This window comes from Lichenostomus cassidix, chromosome 1 (assembly GCF_008360975.1).
Source record: "Lichenostomus cassidix isolate B80296 chromosome 1, HeHo_3.0, whole genome shotgun sequence".
Classification (NCBI taxonomy): Eukaryota; Metazoa; Chordata; class Aves; order Passeriformes; family Meliphagidae; genus Lichenostomus; species Lichenostomus cassidix.
Window position 1 is genome coordinate 49,805,315 of NC_139479.1, and position 14,699 is coordinate 49,820,013.

General features: G+C 38.3%; 1 long non-coding RNA gene across 1 annotated transcript; it reads left to right on the forward strand.

Annotated features, from left to right (window-relative positions):
- Window positions 1-539: 539 nt before the first annotated feature.
- Window positions 540-13,296, forward strand: LOC146444644 (uncharacterized). Its single transcript, XR_014850187.1, has 3 exons — window positions 540-627; window positions 8,795-8,959; window positions 12,966-13,296. It is a non-coding gene; the product is annotated as an uncharacterized LOC146444644 (long non-coding RNA).
- The last annotated feature ends 1,403 nt before the right edge of the window (window positions 13,297-14,699 follow it).

Below are 14,699 nucleotides of genomic sequence, written 5' to 3' on the forward strand. Positions count from 1 at the left end.
CAGAAAATCATTCAGGACCAACTTCCCAGGGGGTTTCCACCTGCAAAAGCTGAGGGACAATGGATTTTGCATTGTCATTGATGTAAATTCTCGTCTGCAGGATTTGCTTGTGCAAACAGGACTTGGACCTATAACTTACGTCACTTAGCTGTATATGACAGCGTCACCAAATTGCACCTATAAGTTACTGGTGGTGAAATATGTGAGTCAGGGAAGCTGTGAAAAATCATTCTGTGGTGAATAGATCTTTGTATCAACGAATATGTGTGTGAATGAACATGGACAGTGTAGGTCATTCTCAATCACATTCTCTATTCTGAGAATGCCGACAATTGCCAGGTTACTCTGAAAATATTTGGGACTAAAATGTTTCCCAACTGCTGTTGTGACTAGATAACAAAAACGAGAGTGATTGCTGTTAGTCACTGCTGATTGTTTTGTGATTCATTTTTAGCTTCCGATCATGGAGGAAAAAAATTATCATGTGACAAAGATATCAACCCAACCAATACAAATAGAGTTAAACAAACAGTTCATGAACAACATGTAGTCTGAAATTGAAGATTTCCACCACTCCCTTTGTTTTTCTTTCATTCACAGAATGGAATAATTCTGAAGAGAAAGAGGGTAAGTTCATACATGAGTCACTAACAAGAGAGGGCTGCACTGCTTGCATAGTGTGAGAAGTTCTCTGTATAATAAGTTTAAAATAACAATATAAGTATGTTCATTCAACGAGTAATAACTGTAAAATTATAAGACAAAAATTAGAGTGGATTAGAATCCCTTGTACTACGTAAGAACTTCTGCGATTTTATTATATAAGACTAGAAGTCTCAAATATTGCACATGCAGGACAGGTGAGACTGTTAGACCATGGAAAGTTCCAACCTAAATGAAAGCTATGTCTGCCAATCTGTATTTGAATCTCAAGATGCATATATTTTACCCTTCAAAATGGACACAAAAGCACTTGTCCAATTTCTTTCCTATTTTCCTATCATACATCTTCCTGCTTTTCTTTCCTAATCTACTATGCCAGTTTACTAATTCAAACTTAATTTTCCTTTCAGATTTTTTTAACAGAAAATTAAAGTTCAGTTCCTTGATAATTTATAAAGAAACGGTGGTCATCTTGTTGCTTGCATTCTGAAGGAGATATATATATAATTTCTTGAAGCAGGGACAACACACAGACATTTGTTTCAGATAATAAGAAAGGAGTGAAGAATATTAAAGAGCATTTTCATGGATCATTATCTTGGGAAGAAGAGTGCAATGCTTTAGTTCAGTATGTAAAAGCATCTGGTAAGCTTGCCTTTGTTTAGTTCCAAAAATACACCACTTTTGACTTGTGTACATATAAAGAAATGAACATGTGTCAGTGCTTTTCTAGTATCATGCATTTGAACAAATAGTTACTAGATAGACACAGCAGCAGGAAGCCTGAAATCAGGAGCACAGTACACAATCACACAGAGTACAGAGCTCCTGAGAATAAGAGTGGACTGGGAAAGAGCCTATGCCTTTTATTTTTTTCTTTCATGTTTTGCTTGTCAATGCCTTATCTACCCTGCAGAAGGATGGATAGTTATGAGTTCAAACAAATACCATTTCTGAGCCCCTTCGTGCAACTTGTCATTTAACGTCCCCCTAACTCAGCTATTTATGTGATCTCTTAATGTTTGGTTTGGAAATGAGAACTAAACATCAGATGACTTTCGTTTTATAATTTCTGAACATGATTATAATGTTTTATACCGAGTTTCAAAGGCACACACATCTGTTCAATGTCCATAAAGTGCTATCAAATAATAATGACACATTACTAATAGCTATTGTAAAAGTGCTACCTGTAAAAGGGTTTTCTGAGAGCAGCAATCTATTCCTGTCCAATCCATGCTTGACCTGCAGTCTTTTTCAGACAATTTCCCACGTTTGGTATGCGTGTATGTTTATGTGGACACACAGAAAAGCCCTGAGACTCTCTTGTTGATACCAAGGGCAAGCTGAGTGCCAGCCAGTTCTTCCTGGAAGCTTTATGGCCCTGCTAGTACAGAGTGCTCCTGAGCTAAAATAATCAGGGGAGGTTTAGATTGGATATCAGGAAAAAATTTTCTTCACCAAGTGGGTGGCTGGACACTGGAACAGGCTCCCCAGGGAAGTGGTCACAGCACCAAACCCACCAGAGTTCAAGAAGCATTTGGACAATGCTCTCAGGCACGTGGTGTGATTCCTGGGATAGGTGCCTTCCAAATCAGCATATTCTGTGATTCTGTAAAATTCCCTTTCTTGCACAGCAGTCCTCACCATGGAGCTAAGCTCTGTCTCCGTCTGTTGTTAAAGAACAATATATATGATTCTACAGATTTTCCTGAGGTTATTGTTTTGGATTGATGACAGTGCCTAAAGAAACACATAATATAATTTCCTTCAAATTCCTTATAAAAGTTTGTTCAAATATTTGTTAAAGAATTGCAGGGCAAGCATTTTCACAGCTAATTTGAAATCTCTTTGATTTCTCTTCTCTACAAAAATGTTGCAGTTAATCAGACAGCAGAAGCAACACCATATGTTTAATCTCAATACAATTAGAGAACAATTTTGTAGAGAACAAAGAGAGCAAAGATGTAGTCAGTGGAACTATCCTAATTCAGACGGCACTGTTACCAGAACAAGAAACACTTTTCCAAGAAGTCTGTAACATACCTATGACACCTTTTCCCCTAGCCTGCTTCAGACTTCTGGCTGCTACAATACAAGTTATTTTTGTCAGAAAATATTCAAAAAATCAGAGCATGTCCCTGTCTGGTTCCTCAACAAAATTAATAATTAAGCTAGTTTCTTACTACTTCTGTTTTAAAGTATTTGCAAACAGTGGTAGTAAAGGAATAAATTAAATCCTTTCTTATGTGAAATCACAAACGATTATTTTGTTGTATACAACATTTAGTCAGACTAAAAAATTACTCATTTGCATATCCTTTTTTCAGTCCTTGTATTTAACATAAATGATCAATCAGCATAGAAGAGACTAAAAATCAATAAAGCAAATACATTTTCCTTGTAACTTGTCCAAAGGTTGTGATTTAGTTACAGTGCAACTTAAGTTGTTGGTTCAGTTACAGCATGTACGACAGCATAACGTCTTTTATTGATCACAAACTATGTGGCTCACAAAACAAAGACAAGAGGGTTTAAAAATGCAAAGCCCAAAAAACAATTCTGTTTTGGACTTTAGTACACCCAAATGGGCTTTAGTACACCCATTTCCCAACACTGTGCCTTGATCTGAAGTCCGTGGGAGTTGACAACTGTCTTCCCATTGACTGCAGTGGGTATTAAAATGGATTTTTGAAATTTTACACAAAAAATAGTAATAAAACCTACATATGAGAAGCATTCATTTGCCAGAAACATTCCTCATATGGTGCTTGTGTTGATGACAATGACATTTTGCCATACAAAATGCAAGCAGAAGAAATATGTAAAGAAAGAACAACTTATTGCAAAGAGGAATAATTCAGATTTTCCTCAATTTATAAAGCAAACTTGCTTTTTTAGTATTTTAAAAAGTCATCTCTTCATGGAAGGCATTCTTGTCCGTTGGTTCCGTGGAGGACTTTGAAGACCAAACCAACTCAGGTAACAACCACCTTGTTGTGTATGGATTCATGGATGTGTACATGCAGAAAGTGTAAAATGCCTCTTCCTAAAATCAGTTGCAATTTCTGGCTTGGGAAGGCTGGCTAAGAGCAAAGGGAGAGGGAGAGAGATTTTGTTACCATAGGCATAAAAAAATTCTGGCACCAGCTCTTGCAACTGCAGAACAGAACAGAGTAATGATAGTTTACATTTTTTAAATTTCCAGGAGGACATATCTAACATCCTATGGGTTTATCACTTAAAAATATATGCCATCTACTCCTTAAATAAAATTCCTATTTTTAATAACTTCTTCTTTGACCTTGCAAAATGGACAATGCCATGATCAATTATCCCCAAAGTCTTCATTAAATCTCCTCTAAAATATTGCCTATTTCCAAAAAGCATTAGGATTTTTAAAAAATCCAAAGGGAAGCAGTAAGTGACTGTCATTCTTTAAAATCAGAATGGTTTTGACATAAATTTGCATGTGGCCCCTCACTAATACCCATCTCTACCAAAGAGGCCATCAAATTTTCCTTCACACAGGTTGAAGTGTCCCAGAAGGTCCAAAGAAAGGCAAACTGAGGAAGTGGAGTACGTGTTCCTGGGAAATTGTAGTTTTCACTCTGCAGCTCCTCAGTACAGAATAGGTTTCATGTAATTAGCCCATCAATCAAAAGGCAGTCAGATTCTGGAAATTATTATAATTTGGAGTCACTGTCTGCTTAAGAGCAAACTAGAGAATATTCTTCCAAGTAACTGGTGAGAGAATTTGCCTAAAGAAGGGGAAAACTCTCACTTTGGAATACTTTTATACCAAATTAAATAGCCGTGGCAAGGGGAGCTGAAACCAAGGAACTTGGCAGAATAGGTATGGGGATGGCCTGAACCCAGCCCCTGCTGTCTGCCAGGAGAGAGCCTCTTCCACACTCACCTCTCAGAACAGCTTCATTACTAGTGTGTAGGAGAGAAGCATCTCCTGCCTGTACATTTTGCTGCACTCTGACCATGTTTACAGGATCAGGCCCATTACACCCCCACTTAGAGATTCCTGCTTTGGCTTGAACTTTAACAGCTTCAGTACCTGTGGGGATTTAGACTTGAAAAAGCTTTTTCAAATCAACCCCAGTAACTACTTGTAGGAATACTTATTATTACTTATTAATCTTCATCTGTTCATAGTTCTTACAGTGTTCATTCTAGTGATTAAGGAATTGCTCAGCTCATCAGAGAGACCTGATTGCTAGCATGAGGTGGGAAAAGAGAGCAGGGTATGTGTGCCGAGATAAGTGAAGTAGCTAAACATGGAGCTTCTCATAGGCAACCTTTTGATTTGGCCTTTGTACTCTCTGTGATGTTTCAGTGAAATGGGAGATCATGGTACATTCTCAAAGTACCTTAATATGGGCCAGCTAAGTGTCAAAACAAAGAACAGAGCAACACAGGCATGAATCATGCAGACTGGTAGGGAAGTGTTCAGATTTTGAGCAGAAAAAATGCCAGTGCTCTAAAAAGTGCAGTCTCAGTTGTAGGATATTGTGTCTTTTTTTGTTTGCTTTTGTTGGGGTTTTGGGTTTTGTTTTGGTTTTTTTCTTCTTCTTCTTGTATATTTCTTTATTTGCAATCTGTAAAAAAACCTGTAATACATTTTCGATCGCAATTCTTTACTGTACCACAATGCAGTACTGAATTTGGAAGAATGCATGGCAGATTTTAAAATTACATGTGCCACAAACTCCACAATGAAAAGGATTGACATTCCTGGGAGATCAAGTGCCAAATCAATTAAAGACACTTTGGATGTGGAGGTTGAGCTACTGATGATGTTTTTTCCCAGAAGATAATATGAAAAATACATTTAGCATCTTTGCTGCAAATTTCTACTCTTCTTTTTCCTGGAGCAAGGAAAGACTTTGAAAGGAGTCCCCCATATATTTAAAGTGTACAATAAGGAGCTTCTAAAAAGATACTGAAAACAAAAGGCAAATTTTAGGAAAATTTAATAACAAATGAGGAGGAAATAAAAGAATATGGCTTGCATGAACTTGGCAGAGTTATGAGAAAATGGTTATCTACTGGGGAGTGAAAATGTAAGAAGATAAAAGACTTTGAAAATATATCTAAAAGACTTTGAAAATACATCTTTAGTTTGCTTGGCTGCTTGGTATCATAGTTCTTTGTCACATTAGTTTTTTTAGTACAAATAAATTTTGTGCAGAGATCTGTTGCATTAAAGGGCTTTGATCATGAACTGACCTGCTAGAACAGTACAAATATGCTCTCATTCACATTACCCTGAATTGAATAAATAGCATTCATTTCTTTTCCTTTGATTTCACTATTATTCCTCTGTTCAACAGTCCCTCACTTTCCTGTATTGCAAGCCAGTTTTAGTTATTCTGATGACTCACAGGGTTGTGTTGCCAGGAGGTTCTTTTGTATAGCTAATGCCTTATTCCAAAACATTTCCCTTTATTTTCTTTTTGCTAGAACTTTGGCCCACATAGTCCTAGATTTGTCCCATTCAAGCATTTAACTGACATAGGAGGTTAACAGCTTCCTGAATATGCAATAGGCACCTTCAAAAGTTAGATTCAGTTTGATTCATCATAACACTTCCTATTCTCATTTCACTCAATACTGTCTAGAAAGGCTGAAGTGACTGCTATAGGCACCTCAGTTAGGCAGGATTATTTCAGGTCCTGAAGTCTTTAAATCAGTAGTAAACACCTATTTTTAAAGATACACTATCTTTGACACAGATACCATACCTCTGATACAAAATTTACTCATGAAACTGTCACACATTGGGCAGACTTCATGTTCATGATGACACTTATCACCCTTAAATTACAGCATAAGGTATAGCACTGATGGAAAGTGTCTACATGTAGCCTGGCTACAAGAATTTTTACTAGGTGAAAAGTAAATGAAATGTGTATAAATGGTGTATGAAGTCCTGCAATCACCAAATCACATCGGGTTATTAACTGGTGGGTTGCAAAATAAAGCAAAGTTTGAGCAACCAATTTCAATTTATAATGTTCTATATACAGCATAATTTGAAACAAGATATACCAAGATTTTTGGTTTTCTTCAGATAAATTTGGGTTGTCAAGATTTTCTTCCCTTCCCTGTATAAGTGCATCTCACTTTGCTTTGGAGGACTATTTCGTGACAAACTGACAACTGATATTCAGCTGATAGCAGCACTCTGTTACTGTGTAAATGAGCTCACTACATACAGTTGCTGAGATTGCTGAGATTGCTGCAAAAACTCTTCACCAAAGTGGTTTTTTACATACAAAATTGATGGAAACATTTTCTGAACCTTCTGTACTTCCCTCGTTCCTTCCTTTGTGCTTGTTTTTTTGTTCTCACTCAGTCCCATCATCTTCTGGCATTGTTCTTGACTAATTGTAATGGACTGATTCCTAACACGTGTTGTCAATGGATTGTTTGCTGGCATATCTGACAATATTACCATCTACTTCAATCTCTTCTAAATTTTGGTGGTTTTATACGGTGGAAATTTAATAAACAGACTGGTAATTTAGAAAAAGAAATGTCAGCAAGATGTGTGGGATAGGACAAGGCCTACTCTATATCCCATATTCTTCAAATGCAATTGTTTCTTTTCAAAGCAGCACAGCTGTTCAGCAATCAAGAACTATCTGTATCCCATATGCTAAAGCCAGATGTCAATATCACTGTGTGCGAATTTGCAATGCACTGCTCAAAACAGTCAAACCACATTTCAGTGGAGGACATTGTCCAGGGAACTGAATTGGGGGAGTTTCCAGCACAGCTCCCTGCCAAAGTAGTAATAAATCCTTTCTTTAGGGATTGGACAAAAGTTTTGCATTATGTGGAAAACTAACTTTCTGTTCTTTACCAATAAAGCAGTAAAACTAGAAACTAATGTTTTTAAAAGCACTCACCTCTCTCCACTGCCTGTGAGAGGCACAGAGTGTGAGCAGCTAGGACAAAAACATTGACTTTTTGTGAAATGAATCCCACTCTCAGTGCATAGTCACACCTGATTATGAAAGCACAGATTTACTGCTGTCCACCCCTACAGCACATGCTGTATCTTCCCACTCATTCCAACCCCTTTCATGAGGTATGTTCATCGTATGTGTCTCCCCCTCTGATCCCTTTAAATTCTTTTCACTCAGCCAGCACTGCTGAGGTAGGTGGAAACCTACTACCACTCCAGTGACCCCAACAGCACTTCTGAAGTATTGCTTTCTTGCTCACTGACTTTCCCATCTACTAATAGTCCTAGTAGTCTTCCACTTTGCTTCTTGTTCCCTAGCTGAATGCTATCACTACAGACCACTCATTTGGGTAGATTCAGGGAGGTCACTGACAGATCTTTGTCCTTTGGAGCACAACATCTGTGTTGGAGGGGCAGGAGGTTGGAGCAGAGCCCTCCTATTAAAAAAAAAAAGTGACTTGAATGGAGATCCTCATAGAGATCTATTCCTGTGATGCCATGAAACAATTTCTTTCTGGGGTAAACCAAATATTGGCAGTAAGGCATAGAAATTCCAGGCAAAACTAATGAGAAATGAAAACAGAAGTGATGTGGTATTCAGCCTTCAGAAAGGCAGTTCTTAGGCAAAATGAAGATGAAAAAACTTAGAATACATGCTGAATAAAAGGAAATACATAATTGGATTTCCTTTTTTTAATGAGCAAAACCTGAGGGTCCTGCTGCTTATTGAATTCTCTACAGTCCATTATAATATAAATCTCACCCATTCTCCATACACAGTGCATACACATCGTCAATGAACAACTATCCTTACACCATTAATTTTTGTACATTTACATCTGGGACTAATGCTGGCATGGAAGCCTCAAGACCCCACAAGATGCAGTAGAAAATTGTACAGCAAGCCATGAATATTAGAAGTTGCATGAACACAAATGACCTCACATCTCAAATAGTTTGATCCAGGATGGTCTTTTTAAGTAAGAAAGACTGCAAGATTTTTGTGTGCATGTAAATCAGTAGAGTATATGGAAATTAACTGCATATAAGAATAATTTACGGAGAATTTTTTCTATGTGTATGCAAGTAACAGTTTGAGAAGCACAAAGTTTTCACTGAAGTTGAAATGAGTCTCTTCCTTTTCAGATATGAATATTGCTGTCCCCGTCCTGTCCCCCCCGTCCCCCCAGCCCCCATACCATGCAAAGGACAGATGTAATTTACATTTTTCCTTTCCTGGAAGATACCAGATGGTTAACAGAGTGCTTCAGGAGATGAATTCAGAAGAAAAGAGATGAATCCTATTTCCAAGTAAGAATTTCTGTTTGAAGGTTTTTACAGCACTTTGTTCCCAACTGTTTATTGCATCCTGACTAAAGCAATTTTGGCATACAATCCAAATAGAATATCTGTGTCCTGATATATGTTAAAACTACTTCAAACCTTTGCCATCTGACTGAAAATGTTAACTTCTTAGGTGTTGTCTTTAGCTTTGCTAGCCAAAGAACTAAACAGAGCACATATTTGGCAGCACCCAAAAGAGTGACATCAAAATAGTCCCCAAAAGTAATTCAGTATCCTCTTACTTCACAGCAAGACACATCTTCACAAAAAGACAATCTTTAAGGGATTTTATCTAAGGAAAAATTGTTCTAAAGCGGTTGAGTAACTTGACAGATTAGGTCCAAATTTCAAGAATGCATTTGTGCATTTCCTGAAAATCCTATCTAAAACTCGAAGCACCTCAGTACCTCAACAGTTTGAATCCCCATGAATGGTAATTCTGAGCCTTGTAGGAGTTTAGACACACTCTTGATTTTGTAGGCAATCATTTCCGAGGGATTTGGAGATGCCTGCTTGACTTTTGAGTCAATTAACACAATCGGTACATAAAAGGAGATGCTTGCACTGCATGAATGAGCCCTCCTTCTGACTAGAAAATGGTTGGGATCCACCCAGCAGAAGACAGCACTGGCCTGTCCCTTCTCCAGAATTTAGACAGGTGACCCAGGATTTGGGGAGAAGCACTCCTAATTACATAGTTTTCAGGCTGTTGTACCCAATCTGAGATTAGGCACTCACAAAAGCAGAGCTTGCTTTCCTAAATACAGCCTGCTCTCTGCATATCAGTTTTATGGTTTAAACACTCATGAAGGATGCAGGAAGTTTAGAGGCCTGAGCCTTTGCCTTTTTAGCTTCAGCTGTGTCCTAAACTCCATGCTGTAGACCAGCTACACACTTTACTTTCCTCCTGTTAAGGCTTTGTTTTTTTAAGCAAGATTCAGATTTAAGATAGATCATTCTCTTATTGCAGGGAGGAGAACAACAAATAATTCAGGAACCTCTTGGGTAGGTTGCTCAGTTGGGAGGGGGGAGACCTGGTTCAGGTCCTGATCCCAGTCTCTATTTTTTGTCTAAATCTCCCGCATGCAAACTGCATAAACATATCCAGCAGGGGAACCAGGCATCTCCCTGCTCCCTGCAGAGAACACTAACTGTGAGGCCTCAGAAATCTGGTCAAGTTATTGCCCAGCATGTGGGACACTGAATCATCCTCTCAAGATGTCTAACTTTCTTACTTGTCTGATCAGTCTGCCTGAACACCTGATTTAGGTGCATTGACTTATTCCCTGAGCACTGGGCATAAACTTTGTAGGCACTGCAAAGATAAAGTTCAAAACAGTCGTTATCAAACTAGCTCTAAATCACTTTTCAAAGGTCTTGCTGAAGTCCTAAGTCCACTAAATGCACATGAAAAAAGCTAATCACCCCGAGTATATTCTATTTTTACATACTTGTTTTGCCTCAGTTGTTCTTGCATCTGTTTAATTGCTGGAAAACTGCATTAGTGCAGACATTTCATAACTGGGTATGCTCTATCCAACTGCAGACACGTAGGTTGGCCAGGCAGCTAGCAAAGGACATCATCACCATTGCCATGAAGGTGCACAGAAGATGTGGCAAGGTTAATGATCTGTACAGCAGTGTGCCTGGCAGGACGTGCCAATTCCCTACCACAAAGGCTGCCCTCAGATTCTTATCCTGAGGAGAAAACAAGAGAAATCAGACCACTTACAGGGACACAATGTCAAAGAGGACAAAGAGCAAGCCCAAAGAGAATAGCAGAGTATAGGATAGCCCTGCAAAGAATACAGTATTCATTCTCTGCTCTTGCCTCCCAGTGATTTTGCTGCCTTGCCCTCTGTACTTTTTATTCTTTAGCTATTAAAGGAATTAAAAATTCAATAACACACATAAAAGACTGCAGCCTTAATCTAAAGGAATGCAAATAACTGTTGAGGCTCGCTAAACTTTCTCAGAGAAAGCACACAAAGCCATTTACAAACCTGCAATTCATCAAAAAGCAGCAAATTGTTTAATATATATCTTTATTCTATGCATCTTCAAGGCTTATGTTAGTTTTATGCAGAACATCAAATTAATTCCACATGTAATTCAATGCAGCAAGTGAAGCTGTATTGTGGCTTCATGTGGCCATATAGATTATCTAAACTATTATTTAAAAAACAACAAATTACTGGAGTTTAAAAGTATTTGTAATAAAAAAATAAGCGTTTCATCATGTTCCTTCCTGTGGCACATTAAAACTGTGGCTGTTAGTCCTTTACTACTATGTTTTAAATCCGTGACAAAGTATTGGAACTGGTTTTTGGCCTGTGGTTTGAGGGGGTGTTTGGAGTAGATGTTCTGTGAATCCTTCAGGATTATCCTATCTTTTGCATGCAATTGGAAAGGACTGGTCTTGGTAATCTAGGTGGTCCCTTTTGTCCTATGTTCTTATCCTTTGGTTTTTCAAAGTCTTCACCATGTACTTCACAAAGTATATCTTTCACAATCTTGGACTGGATTGCTACTCTCAAACTGCTGATGGAGAAAATTTAACTATTTGTTACAGAAAAAAATGTTTTAAGGGTCAAAGACTTGGACAGTATTCACATCCAACAGTGGGATATTAATCAGAAAAAATACATCTCACCATAGGTTAAAGAAACATCTTTCTCAGTTGTGTGACTTTAGCTGTATTTTGTTTCTACTGAAACAAAGGTATTTTTCCATGTAAGGCAAGTAGTTACTACTGTATCTGGCATCTGCTTGAAACTCTATCAGGTCATCCTGATTTATCTTTGTCAAATAGTAAGCCTTTTGGCTAGAGACTTATTTTCCCCACAGGTGTAAAAAATGCAAAACTGTAATTTATAAAACAGAAGATGACAGAATCCCATTTGTACAATACATCTAAATGCCAAAAGGTAATCTTATTACAAATAGCACAGTCTTCTCACAGCACTTGCTATATTATTTTCCGGGTGGTCTAAAAAGTTGATTCAGAGAATAATGCCACAACAGCAACTTGTAGTTCCTAAGGCCAAATAGCCAGATGTGTCAATAATCAGTGCAAACTGGAAACAGATGTAGGTCCTTGTTGAATAACAAATGTAATGAAAATACTTCCTTAGCTCTCTCATGCTTTCACACACACAAGAATTTATGTCTTCCATATTTTTTTAAATTGAATTATTTGCCGCTTCATTTTTATGTCACCAAGATCTCTTTCAAAATCTTAGTCACTCCACAATGAACTAATAAAGATTAGTATATCTACAGCAATTGCTTAATATCTGATCAAATTGCTTCTGCCTAATCATTTTATCATGGAAATTCCTTATCATTGAGATAAGATGAAAACTGTTAAAGGCAGATGTGAAGGCCAAGTCTGGGTATCTCCTGCACCTGCATAGTTTCTGCATGTGCATGAGAGTAGACAGTCTATAGGATTGATAACACATCTCAGACCACTGGCAAAATCCCTGACATGACTAAATAGACTAAAGTATTGAGTGAAAGTCAAAACAATGTTTCAGGAACATTTCACACTATCAGGATCTCTGTAAGACCTTGTATAAAGCCACATGTCCAAACTTGATCTGTACCTTCAGTCCTTGTCTGCAAGTGATGACAGCTCAGTTATGTGAAAAGCTACTTTAAAATGGAATACCAGCTTCAAAACAGAAAAGAAATATTTTGTGAGCTAAGAATCCAGGTATTATTTACTCAGCTTTGTGATGTTCAGCACCAATCAGAAACTGCCACCCCTAATTTTTAAGGGAGAAGTCACATTTTTCTTAACTAAAGTAGTTTGAAGATTTTTAATCAGTATTGTACCCCAGTAAAAAGAAGTATTTTTTTCACTGTACAGAAAAGACAGCTTGCTATGCCTTTTGAGACTAACTGGAACTATCACCTGATGAAATTAAACAGGAAACTGGGAGAAAAAAGTTGTCTGTCTTGTTCCCAGATGCCAGCATGCACATTGATTCACATCAAATCCTTACCAGAGAAGTCATACCTGCATATGAAAAGGACAAAGAGCATGGAGGGAGAGCTCAAAAATATGAGTCCTTCTCACAAACTGAAACAGGGAAAACAATTCACATGCAAAACCCCAGAAAGGTATTGGAGCACTTATTCCTTCTCCTAAAAATGAGAACAGGAGGATAACCAATGGTGCAGAAAAAGGATTGCAGAAAAAGGCTCTGGCTGTGGTCCATCACCAGATAGACTCAGTGGCAGTGCTAGTTTCAGGAATTCCCATACCATCTATCTTCAGCCATTATTTCTTCCTCCCGCTCCTCCTCCTCTTCCTCCTCCTCTTCCTTCTCTTTCTCCTCCTCCTCCTCTCTGTCCTTCTTCTTCTGCCCAGTGTTGCAGTGCCAGGTCCCTTCCACTTCACCAGCAAAATTGACAGACTGCCCTCTGAACCCCATTTAATCAGTTTTTCCTTATCCCAGACCATTTCAGAAGCTCAGTGCATGCTGCAGCTCTGGGAGCAGTTAGCACAAACGATGGGGCCTCTGCTGTGGGATGAGAGCTGGGCAGGAGGGCAGGGAGCAGGAGAGACAAACATTTTAGCTGTGGTATTGCCCCATAGCTACTGTGTCCTGAACTGCAGCTTCAGTAACAGTGTTTTGTTCTTCTGAGTGTATTGTTGATGAAATCCCAAGCAAAAAAAAATAAACTGTGTGCCGGGTATACTAATATTTATACATACACAAGCTTATTACCTTGCAATAGGAATGTGGCTTACGAGCAATAGCTGTACATCAGCTCCTATGTGTCTCCTTGGATGCTGATAACATGGTAGTGAAAAAGAAGGTGGGTAGATTTAAGCAAATGGAAACAAAGCTGCAGTCTGATCCTTGTATTAAATTTATAGTCATTAAATAACCAAAAACCTGGGCAATTAGGGATATGTCTAAGTCAAAATATACCCCTTACCCTAGTTTCAAAATCCTTGAGCTCAGAATCAACAGAGGGCTAGATTTGATCTAGCAACATTAATTGTCATACAGCCATAGGAAAGATTAAAACAAAAAGAGGTTTGTCACGTTTTCCAGATGACTTCAATAGAGAAAGCAGTGACACTAAAAAGAACACAGAGGTCAATGTCCAGAACTACCTGAATGCATGTTGTTGCAAAAGCAAATGAAGGCATTTTCAGTTGCACAAGTAGATTTTTTTTAAGCTGGAGATGGCCAGTGGCGTTATTGCTGTTTGTGACATTGAAAAGTCATGTTTCATGTATCTAGTTTTGCTGCCCTCACTGAAATGGATGTTGTAAACCTGGTGAGGACACATACAACAGTGATCTGTGATTTAGAAAATATGCCTTATGAAATCAGATGAAAGTCATGCCTACAATAGCATAACACTGCTCAGCCTTTGCTGCACAGCCTTTGGGGCTGCTCTGTTGCACAGTGATATCCATCTGCCTGTCACAGGCTTCCATCAGGTTGCTAATTAAAAAGCCAGAGCTCATTATGAGGTATTGTAGAAGCAGCTGATTTTGAAATTTAAGTTCCTTTCAGCAGCAAGCAGTGATTATTTAGGCCTTGTTGTGCACAGCTCCCAGCTCCTTTCCCACTGTCCAAGATCCTGTCTCAGGAACGACTGGAGGGTTCAGCTCTCTTCCAGCAGGGAAGAGACATCAACTTTACTCTCCCACAAGCTAGGTACATGTTATATTTGGGTG